Genomic DNA, 9,649 nt, shown 5'->3' on the forward strand with positions numbered 1-9,649 from the left:
ATATACAGAAAATGGCCAGAAGCGGCGCTGTGGCTCAAGTGGCAGAGTGCTAGCCTTGAGCGGGAAGAAGCCAGGGACAGTGCTCAGGCCCTGAGTCCAAGGCCCAGGACTGGCCAAAAAAAAAAAAAAAAAAAAGACAACAGAGAAACTTAGAAAAATTATGTTAATACTAAATTATTTACATTATTTATATATAGGAGCTACATGTAGTAGCTACAGTCAAGTAAAAATATAGGTCTGGTTAAGCTTCAAGGCAGCATTATGGCTACTTTCTCAGTTTTGGCATTTCATATTATAAGAATAAAATAATAAAGAAAAATACAATTGATTGTGGAGCCTAAACTAATAGCAATATAACAAAGGTAACTAAGGAAAACTTGATTCACATGTTCAACAATTACTAATACTTTCAGACTGACATTTGTCACCCACAAATAAAAAAGACATAAGGTTAAATAAGATTGGATTCGTCTTAGAGATTAAAAGTGCAACACTAATTAAAATCATATTAAGCGAAGTGAGCCAGACCCAAAGAAACATAGATTCCATGGTTTCCCTCATTGGTAATAATTAATATATGTCTAGCATAGTCCCAGAAGATCCCAGTAGCTCAATAGCTATGTAATATGATCATATAAGATGAAGCTAAGTGAAATGAACTGTAAAATATGGAAACAAGGGGTTTTTCATTGTTGTTATTTTTAATGTACTATGTGAAACTTTTTCTTTCACTTTTCTTTCCTACAGTTTATCCCATTGTCAGTGTATTTGATTTTGGTACCCTGGGTATTGTATATATGTTTATCTGAATTAGGGAAGGGAAGGGAAACATCAAAATGGTGAGACAAAGTATAAGGGGCAAACCAATGCAACAGTGATACTCACAAGACAATATGTTGGAAATTAACTGTACTATTGGGTGGGGGGACTGGAGGGGAGGGAAGGAAGGTGGGAGAAAAATGAGGGAAGAAGTAATAAGTTTGACCAGAAATGTACTCATTACCTTATGTATGTAAGTGTAACCCCTCTGAACATCACTTTGACAATAATATTAAATTTTTTAAAAGGAAAACATGACTTACTTTATGCAATGATGGTTTGCACATAGAAAAAATACAAGCAAGCAAGGGAAATAATTTTTTAGGAGTTTGAGCACCTAGATCCCTCTTTTTTTAAAAATTTATTTGTTTATTAATTGAACACAAATTTTTTGACAAGGTGTTGTGCAAAAAGGGTACAGTTACATAGTAGGGCAGTGTATACATTTCTTGTGATATCTTACGTCTTGTTTTTCTATCTCTTCTCTAGGTCAGGTAGACATATATACAATATACAATGTATCACGAACATATACAGTAGCCACGTGGCCACACCCAAGAAAGTTCGCCTAGGGCTTTAAATGTAATGTCGATATTAGACCATATGTCGATAGTAGTCTTATATGAATGTACATACCTAGCTTTTGAGCTATTGTATTCCCCTGAGAGGTCAATTTTTGACCTTTATATGTTGAGTAATTGTTTGGTTTTAGTTACATACTGTTGGGTCGCTGCCCCAATCCTGTGGGGAATACTATTTGACAAGCAGTTTTTAGTTTCCCAGACTTGGTCTCTACTGTCTCTCTGTCTCCCTTTGTTAACAGTCATATATCAGGGAGATCATGCCCCTTTGTTTTCTGTGTTCTAGGCTTGTCTCGCTCAACATTATTTGTTCAAGTTGTGACCATTTCCCTGTGAATAACAATATTTCACCAGTCCTAATCGCTATGTAGTATTCCATTGTGTATAAGTACCATATTTTTTGGATCCATTCATCTGTGGAGGGGCATCTGGGTTGTTTCCATATTTTGGCTATTGTGAATTGTGCCGCGATACACATGGAGGTACAAATGTCTTTTTGATATCTTGGGTTTTGCTTTTTAGGATAGATGCCTAGGAGTGGTATGGCTGGGTCATAGGGTAGGTCTATATTGAGCTTTTTGAGAAACCTCCATACTGTACTCCAAAGTGGTTGTACTAATTTGCACTCCCACCAACAATGGAGAAGGGTTCCTCTTTCCCCGCACCCCCTCCAGCATTTGTTGTTGCCTGAGTTCAGAGTATGGGCCATTCTAACTGGGGTGAGGTGGTATCTCAGGGTTGTTTTTATTTGCATTTCCTTTACTACCAGGGATGTTGAGCATTTCCTCATGTGTTTCTTTGCCATTTTTATCTCTTCTCTTGTGAAGTCTCTCTTTAGCTCCTTTGCCCATTTCCTAATAGGTTTATTGGGCTTGGAGGGGCTTAGTTTTTTGAGTTCTCTGTAGATGACCGATATCAGGCCTTTGTCTGTTGCTGTGCTGGTAAATATCCTTTCCCATATCGTTGGCTGTCTTTCTATTTTGGTGGCTATGTCCTTAGCTGTGCAGAAACTTTTTAATTTGTAGTAGTCCCATTTGTCGAGTCTTTCCCCTATTTGTTGTGCCCCTGGGACTCTATTCAGGAAGTTCCTTCCTGTGCCTATAAGTTCTAGCGTCTTTCCTACTCTGTCCTTCAGTAGTTTCAAGGATTCAGGTCTGATATTGAGGTCCTTGATCCATTTTGAGTTGATCTTGGTGCATGGTGATAGGCTTGGGTCTACTTTGAGTTTTCTGCATATGGCTGCCCAGTTCTCCCAGAACCAGTAGTTGAAGAGGCTATGTTTATTCTATTGTATGTCTTTAGCTCCTTTGTCGAATATCAGTTGGCTATTAGAGTGCGGTTTTATTTCTGGGTCTTCAATTCTAATCCATTGGTCTTCCGGTCTGTTTTTATACCAATACCATGCTGTTTTTGTTATGATGGCCTTGTAGTAGAGCTTGAAGTCTGGTATTGTGATACCTCCTGCACTGCTTTTTTTTTTTTTTTTTTTTTTTTTGCCTAGAATTGCTTTGGCTATTCTAGGTCTTTTGCTGTTCCATATGAATTTATGGATTGCTTTCTCTATTTCAGTGAAGAATGTGAATGGGATTTTGATAGGGATTGCATTGAATTTGTATAACAATTTGGGCAATATGGCCATTTTCACTATATTCATTCTGCCTACCCATGAGCATGGGAGGTCTTTCCATCTCCTTGTGTCTTCTTTGATTTCCATTATTAGATTTTTATACTTCTCATTAAATAGGTCCGTCACGTCCTTGGTTAAGTTGATCCCTAGGTACTTTATTCTTTTTTTGGCTACTGTAAATGGAATTGTTTCCATAATTTCCTTTTCTGTTTGTATATTGCTGGTGTACAGAAAAGCTGCTGACTTTTGTGGATTGATTTTGTATCCTGCTACTTTGCCAAACTGATTTATTAGGTGTAGGAGTTTGGGTATTGAGTTTTTTGAGTCCTTCAGATATAAGATCATGTCGTCTGCGAATAGGGATAACTTGATTTCTTCCTTGCCAATATGGATCCCTTTGATGTCCTCCTCTTGTCTTATTGCTATGGCTAGGGTTTCCAGCACTATGTTGAAAAGAAGTGGGGAGAGTGGGCATCCTTGTCTTGTTCCTGAGTTTAGGGGGAATTATTTAAGTTTCTCTCCATTTAATACGATGTTAGCAGTTGGTCTGTTGTATATGGCTTTTATTGTTTTGAGGAATGTTCCATCTATTCCTGTTCTCTCCAAAGCTTTTAATAGGTATGGATGTGTATTTTGTCAAAGGCTTTTTGGGCATCAACTGAGATAACAATGTAATTCTTAATTTTAGATCTGTTTATGTGGTGAATTACGTTGATTGATTTACAGATGTTGAACCATCCTGTGACTGTAGGATGAAGCCTACTTGGTCATGATGTATGATTTTCTTGATCAGTTTCTGGATCCTGTTAGCTAATATTTTATTGAGGAGCTCTGCATCTGTGTTCATTAGTGATATTGGTCTGTAGTTCTCTTTTTTTATTGGGTCTTTGCCTGGTTTGGGAATGAGTATGATATTAGCTTCGTAGAATGAGTTTGGGATTTCTCCCTCTGTTTCTATTTCGCGGAAGAGTTGGAGGAGTATTGGTATTAGCTCCTCACTAAAGGTTTTGTAGAATTCGTTGGTGAATCCATCTGAGCCTGGGCTTTTATTTGTTGGGAAGCTCTTGATTACCCCCTGTATCTCACTGTAAGTTATTGGTTTATTTAGTTGATTTATTTCTTCTTGGTTCAGTTTGGGCAGTTTGTACTTCTCTAAGAATTGATCCATTTCTGTAAAATTATTGTTTTTGCTGAGTAGAGGTTTTGGAAATAGCTCCTTATGATTGTTTGAATATCGTGTGTACTTGTTGTAATTTTTCCGGTGTAGTCCTTGATTTTACGTATATGAGTCTCTTCTCTTCTTTTTTTTGTAAGTCTTGCAAGGGGTCTGTCAATTTTGTTTTTTTTCTCAAAGAACCAGCTTTTAGTCTTATTTATTTGTTGAATGGTCTTTCTCTTTTCAATCAGATTTATCTCTTCTTTAATCTTTGTGATCTCTTCCCTCCTAGTCGTTTTAGATTCTGTCATTTCTTGTTTCTCCAGTTGTTTTAGTTTCATCGTGAGAGGTTATTCACCTGCTCTGCTTCCATTCTTTTTTTTTTGGCCAGTCCTGGGCCTTGGACTCAGGGCCTGAGCACTGTCCCTGGCTTCTTCCCGCTCAAGGCTAGCACTCCGCCACTTGAGCCACAGCGCCGCTTCTGGCCGTTTTCTGTATATGTGGTGCTGGGGAATCGAACCTAGGGCCTCGTGTATCCGAGGCAGGCACTCTTGCCACTAGGCTACATCCCCAGCCCTGCTTCCATTCTTTTAATGTGAGTGCTGAGGGCAATGATCTTGCCCCTCAGTACTGCCTTAGCTGTGTCCCCATAAGTTTCTTTGTGATGTGTTTTCACTGTCATTGTGGCTTATGAATTCATTGATTTCATTTTTAATTAGGTCTGTGGCCCAAGTGTTGGATAGCAGTGTGGGGTTTAGCCTCCAAGAGTGTGTATAGCCTCTGTGGTATCCTTTGTTGTTGAGGGTTACCTTTAATCCACTGTGATCAGATATAATACATGGGATGATGTCAATACTTTTGTATTTGCTGAGGTTCTTTGTGTGGGCTATGACATGGTCTATTTTGGAATATGATCCATGGGCTGCTGAAAAGAAGGTGTATTGGGTCTCTGTAGGGTGGAAGGTTCTATATAGGTCTGTTAGATCCATTTGGGAAATGGTGTTATTTAGGTCCTCAGCTCCCTTACTAATCCTCTGGGTGTTGCATCTGTCTCTTGGGGAGAGAGGGGTATTAAAGTCACCCACTATGATTGTGTTTGCGTCTATCTTGTTCTGTAATTCTGTGAGAATTTGCTTGACATATGTAGGTCCTCTTTTGTTCGGTGAGTATACATTTATCACCGTGATGTCTTGATTCTGGAATTTTCCTTGTATTAATATGTAGTGTCCTTCTTTGTCTTTTTGAGTTGATTTTAATGAGAAGTCCAGCTTGTCTGAGATCAGGATAGCTACACCTGCCGTTTTGGTGGGTGCATTTGCTTGGTAGATCTTGCTCCATCCTTTCATTCGAAGCCTGTTTTTGTCCCTTGCTGTAAGGTGGGTCTCTTGTAGACAGCAGATGTCAACTTTTTGTTTGCAAATCCATTCTGCCAGTCTGCTCCTCTTTATCCGGGAGTTTAAACCATTTATATTTAAAGAGATCAGGGATAAGGGTGTTTTTTCTCCTTCCATTTTCTTGTTGGGTTGTTTTTTCCTCTTTTTTTTTCTTGTCTTTAGTGAGCTGTTCTTTCTGATGGATTTTGGCTATTGTATTTTCTTTCTGATTCTGTCTGTGTGTCTTTTACCACCTCTGTTGGGTGGGGCTCCCCTCTTAGAATTCGCTGTAGGGCTGGTTTTTTATTCACATACTCCTTTAGCTCCTCTTTGGTGTGGAAAGATCTGGTTTTCCCTTCAAATGTGAACTCCAGTTTTGCTGGATATTTGATCCGAGGTTGCAAATTGTTAGTCTGAAGTACTTGGATGGTGTTCTTACACTCACTTCGTGCTTGGTAAGTTTGTGTGGATAAGTCAGATGTTATTCGAATCCTCTTCCCATTATAAAAAGTTTCTTTCTTCACTTTGGCTGAATTCAGAATTTGCTCTTTAATCTTGCGGTCTGTAGTCTTGAATATTATGTGCCTTGGCGTGGCTTTTCTGGGGTCTGGCCTGCCAGGTGTCCTATAGGCTTCGGTTACCTGGATGGGGTCCCCTGTGAGATTGGGGAAGTTTTCTGCAATAACTTTATTGAGAACATGTTTAAGCCCTCTGCTCTGGTATTCGGCTCCTTCTTCTATTCCAATTATGCACAGATTATATCTCTTGTCTTTGTCCATTAGTTCCTGGATTAGTCTGCCCTGAAGCTTCACCTTTTCTTGTAGTGTGGTCATTTTCTGGTTGTTGTCGGCTGCTTCACCATCCAGGCGAGAGATTCTGGATTCCATGTGGTCCACTCTTTGTATTATGGTTTCAATTGCGGAGTTTATAGATGTCAGAGAGCTATTTATGGTTGTCAGATCAGCTCTGATCGTGGAAATTTCTTCCTTTAAAGAGTTGTATTTTAAATCTATTTTTTCATGCATTTCAATTCTCAGGATGTGAAGATTTTCTTTAAAGGAGGCTTGCATTGTATCCATTTTTGCTTCCATTTCTTTAAAGAAGGCTTGGATTGTATCCATTTTTGCTTCCATTTCTTTCTTGGCTTCCTGGGTGTCCTTCAAGATTTCCGCTCTAAACTCCTGGAATTGTTTTCTGATTTCATTTCTGACGCTTTCCATCATTCCTGTTAACATGGCCTCATTTGCTTTTTTAATCTCCATCTCCTCTTCAGTCGTGCTGCTTTTTGGAGCTGGCAAGTTGGCTTGCCCTTTGATGAACTGTCTTATGTTTCTTTGTGATTTGTGCATCTGGAGATCTGTGGATGGCTTCTCAGGTTTGGTTTGTAGCTCTGCCCGCCCTACTGTGTATGCGTGTCTACAGCAGCAGGTGCTGCCGCTGTGGCCCCACCCACCAGTGCAGGGTACGCCTACTAGAGCCGGTGTTGTCGCTGGGGGCCCCGCCCTCCTGTGTGCTGTGCGCCCGCTGCAACAGGCTCTGGCGCTGTGGCCACGTCCACAGCGGGGTACGCCTCCCAGAGCAAGCCCCGGGTTGTTGGGTTGTGTTTGCGCCCTCCTGTGAGTCCTTTGGGGGGGGGGCGGTATGTGTGGGGCCCAGTGGGATCGACTGTCTGAGCGTGGGTTAGCACCCTCAGACCTCGCCTCCGCTGCAAGGGGGGGACGTGATCAGGCCCAGGTGTCCCTGCTGTGCTGGTATTGCCCACCAGCGCCTGTGATTTTAGTTGTAAGAGTCTGCAAGGTCCAGGCACCTGAGGTTGGGCTTGCACTGCCGGCCGTCCCCCGGCCCCTGTTGGGAAGGGGGCGGGGCCAGTTCTGCCAGTTCAGGAACCTGTGGGGCCTTGGGGCTGCTCTGCCCTTCCCCTGCTACACTGACTTCCCGGCGCCTGATGGGAGCTTCCCCGCCTTATTTGGGGGTTCTTTGTTCCCTCAGGGTGGGGAGGGTGAGGGAGGGAGATCTAGCTTCTTTGTAGGGCTTGGGTCTCTGATAGCTGGTCTCCCTTTGGGTGAGGGGGTAATGGGGGACTCACTGATGCTGCATTGTGTGTGTGTCCTGCACAGCCATTGGTCCTTCAGGGGGTGGCGAAGTGTCGTGGTGGCTTCCCCAGTTCCCTCCTTCTGCCGCGCTGGGTTCCCCTGTCCGAACCCAGTGTGGACCCGAACTTCTCATCGCTGCCAGTGTGTGTCTTGGTCCGCACCCTCCCTAGTGACCGTGGGGTCTCCCGTTATCTGAATTCTGCGCTCCTGGCAACCTGTCTGCCGATCGCCAGGTTCCCCTTTCCCAGCCTGGCCTTGTTTGGGCCAGGGTCGGCTGGAGGGGGGAGGTGCCCCGGAGATTCTCCAGCTCCGTGTAGGTTTTTGGCTCTTCTTTTTTGCTCCTTTTTGTTTTCCTGCGTTTCTCCACTGCTTCTGGCTGCTGGTTTTGCTGGGTTCTTGATGGGGTTTTGGGTGTTGGAGTTCCCAACTCGCTATTCAGTTGGGGCGAGTCGGGGTGCCTCCCTACTCTGTCGGCGCCATCTTTACTCTCATCTAGATCCCTCTTGCTTTGTCTTGTATCTAAGTTTTGGAGTTGCAGCACTGTATCTACTTTTTGAAGTTGGTAGATAAAGGGACACTCCCTCTGAAAAGAGGAGCAGCCAAGTAAGCTCCAGAAGGTCCAGAGACATTCTACAGGTCAGCATGAAGCCAGAGGCAGACACTGTTGGGAAAAGAGCCACTTAGATGTCAAAGTCTTAAGGTTTAGAGATGGGAGTTAGGAGGAACTTGGGAAGTTTCCCGTGATAACTTGCGTTGCTCATTCCTAATGCATTGTTAATTTTCGTGTGTGTGTGTGTGTGTGTGTGTGTGTGTGTGTGTGTGTGTGTGTGTTCTCAGGCTTGCAGTCTACTACTTGAGCCAACACTCTGCTTCTGACTTTTTGGTGGTTAATTGGAGATAAGAATCTCACAGAATTTCAGTTATTTAGTTATTTAGAATTTCAGTTATTTAGAATTTCAGTTTGTTTAGTAAGACTTGATGGTAAGGAATGAGTAAAATATCCCAAATCTACATATGTAGAACAGAATTTTGTAGTTCATTGTTTTGATCTTTTTACAGATCACTCAAATGCACACTAGATTAAAATTTAAGTTCTATTCTGCACTGTTGTCATTCCATTAATTTCTGTCAGATGAAAGTGTTGGCTGTGCTACCTCAGGGGACTTGTCACTTAGAACGGAGGCCCTTCACAGAACGGATGCCCCATTGTATCCGATGTCTAATTGGTAGACTTAAGTTAAAAAGCAAATGTTATTCAAGATGTTTTAATCCTCAAAAGCCATGCAACTGAAGGATTTTTTTAGGTTTTATTACTCTCGTCCATCTGCCATCTTTATTTGCCTTTAAGTTAACCTGGTTCCAAATTTTAAAAGGCCTGGGTCCCAAAGAGAATGGGAAAGTATTAAAATGCTTGCAATTAGGCCAAAACATCCTAATGCTATTTTCTGCACTACTGTGTTTCGAAAGTTCTTCTAAATGTTTTATTAAAATTTCTACTAGCATTACTTTTTGCCTGAATGCTTTTGTGGTAAGATAATAAAAAAGTATTCTTAACATTGAAAAAAAAAAAATGAATCTCACAGACTTTCCAGTCTGGGCTGGCTTAGAACTGTCCTGAGTAGCTAATACTACAGGAGTGAGCCAATGGTGCCCAGCTTTGCATTAGTAACTTTCTTAGGCATGCTTCTCAGTGGCATGTGAACCTTCTGTCCTTTTCTCTCTCCTAACCTGATAAACTTCTTGATGACAGTTGCCATGGTGACCATCTTTGTATTCCTAGGGGCTAGGATTTAGTTTATGTTGAGTAAATGAATGTGTATTACGTTGATGACAAAGAGTGAGTCAGTGAATGGATGCCCTTGTATGCTACAGGCCAGATGAACTCAAATTTATTTCCATATGTAGTTCTTAAATACAATAGTCTTTAATCAAATATCTTATTTTTCTATTAGAATAAAAAGAACTAAGAGAATATTCCTTAACATTGCCCTAATTTTTTC

Source organism: Perognathus longimembris, chromosome 15 (assembly GCF_023159225.1).
Source record: "Perognathus longimembris pacificus isolate PPM17 chromosome 15, ASM2315922v1, whole genome shotgun sequence".
NCBI classification, from domain to species: Eukaryota; Metazoa; Chordata; class Mammalia; order Rodentia; family Heteromyidae; genus Perognathus; species Perognathus longimembris.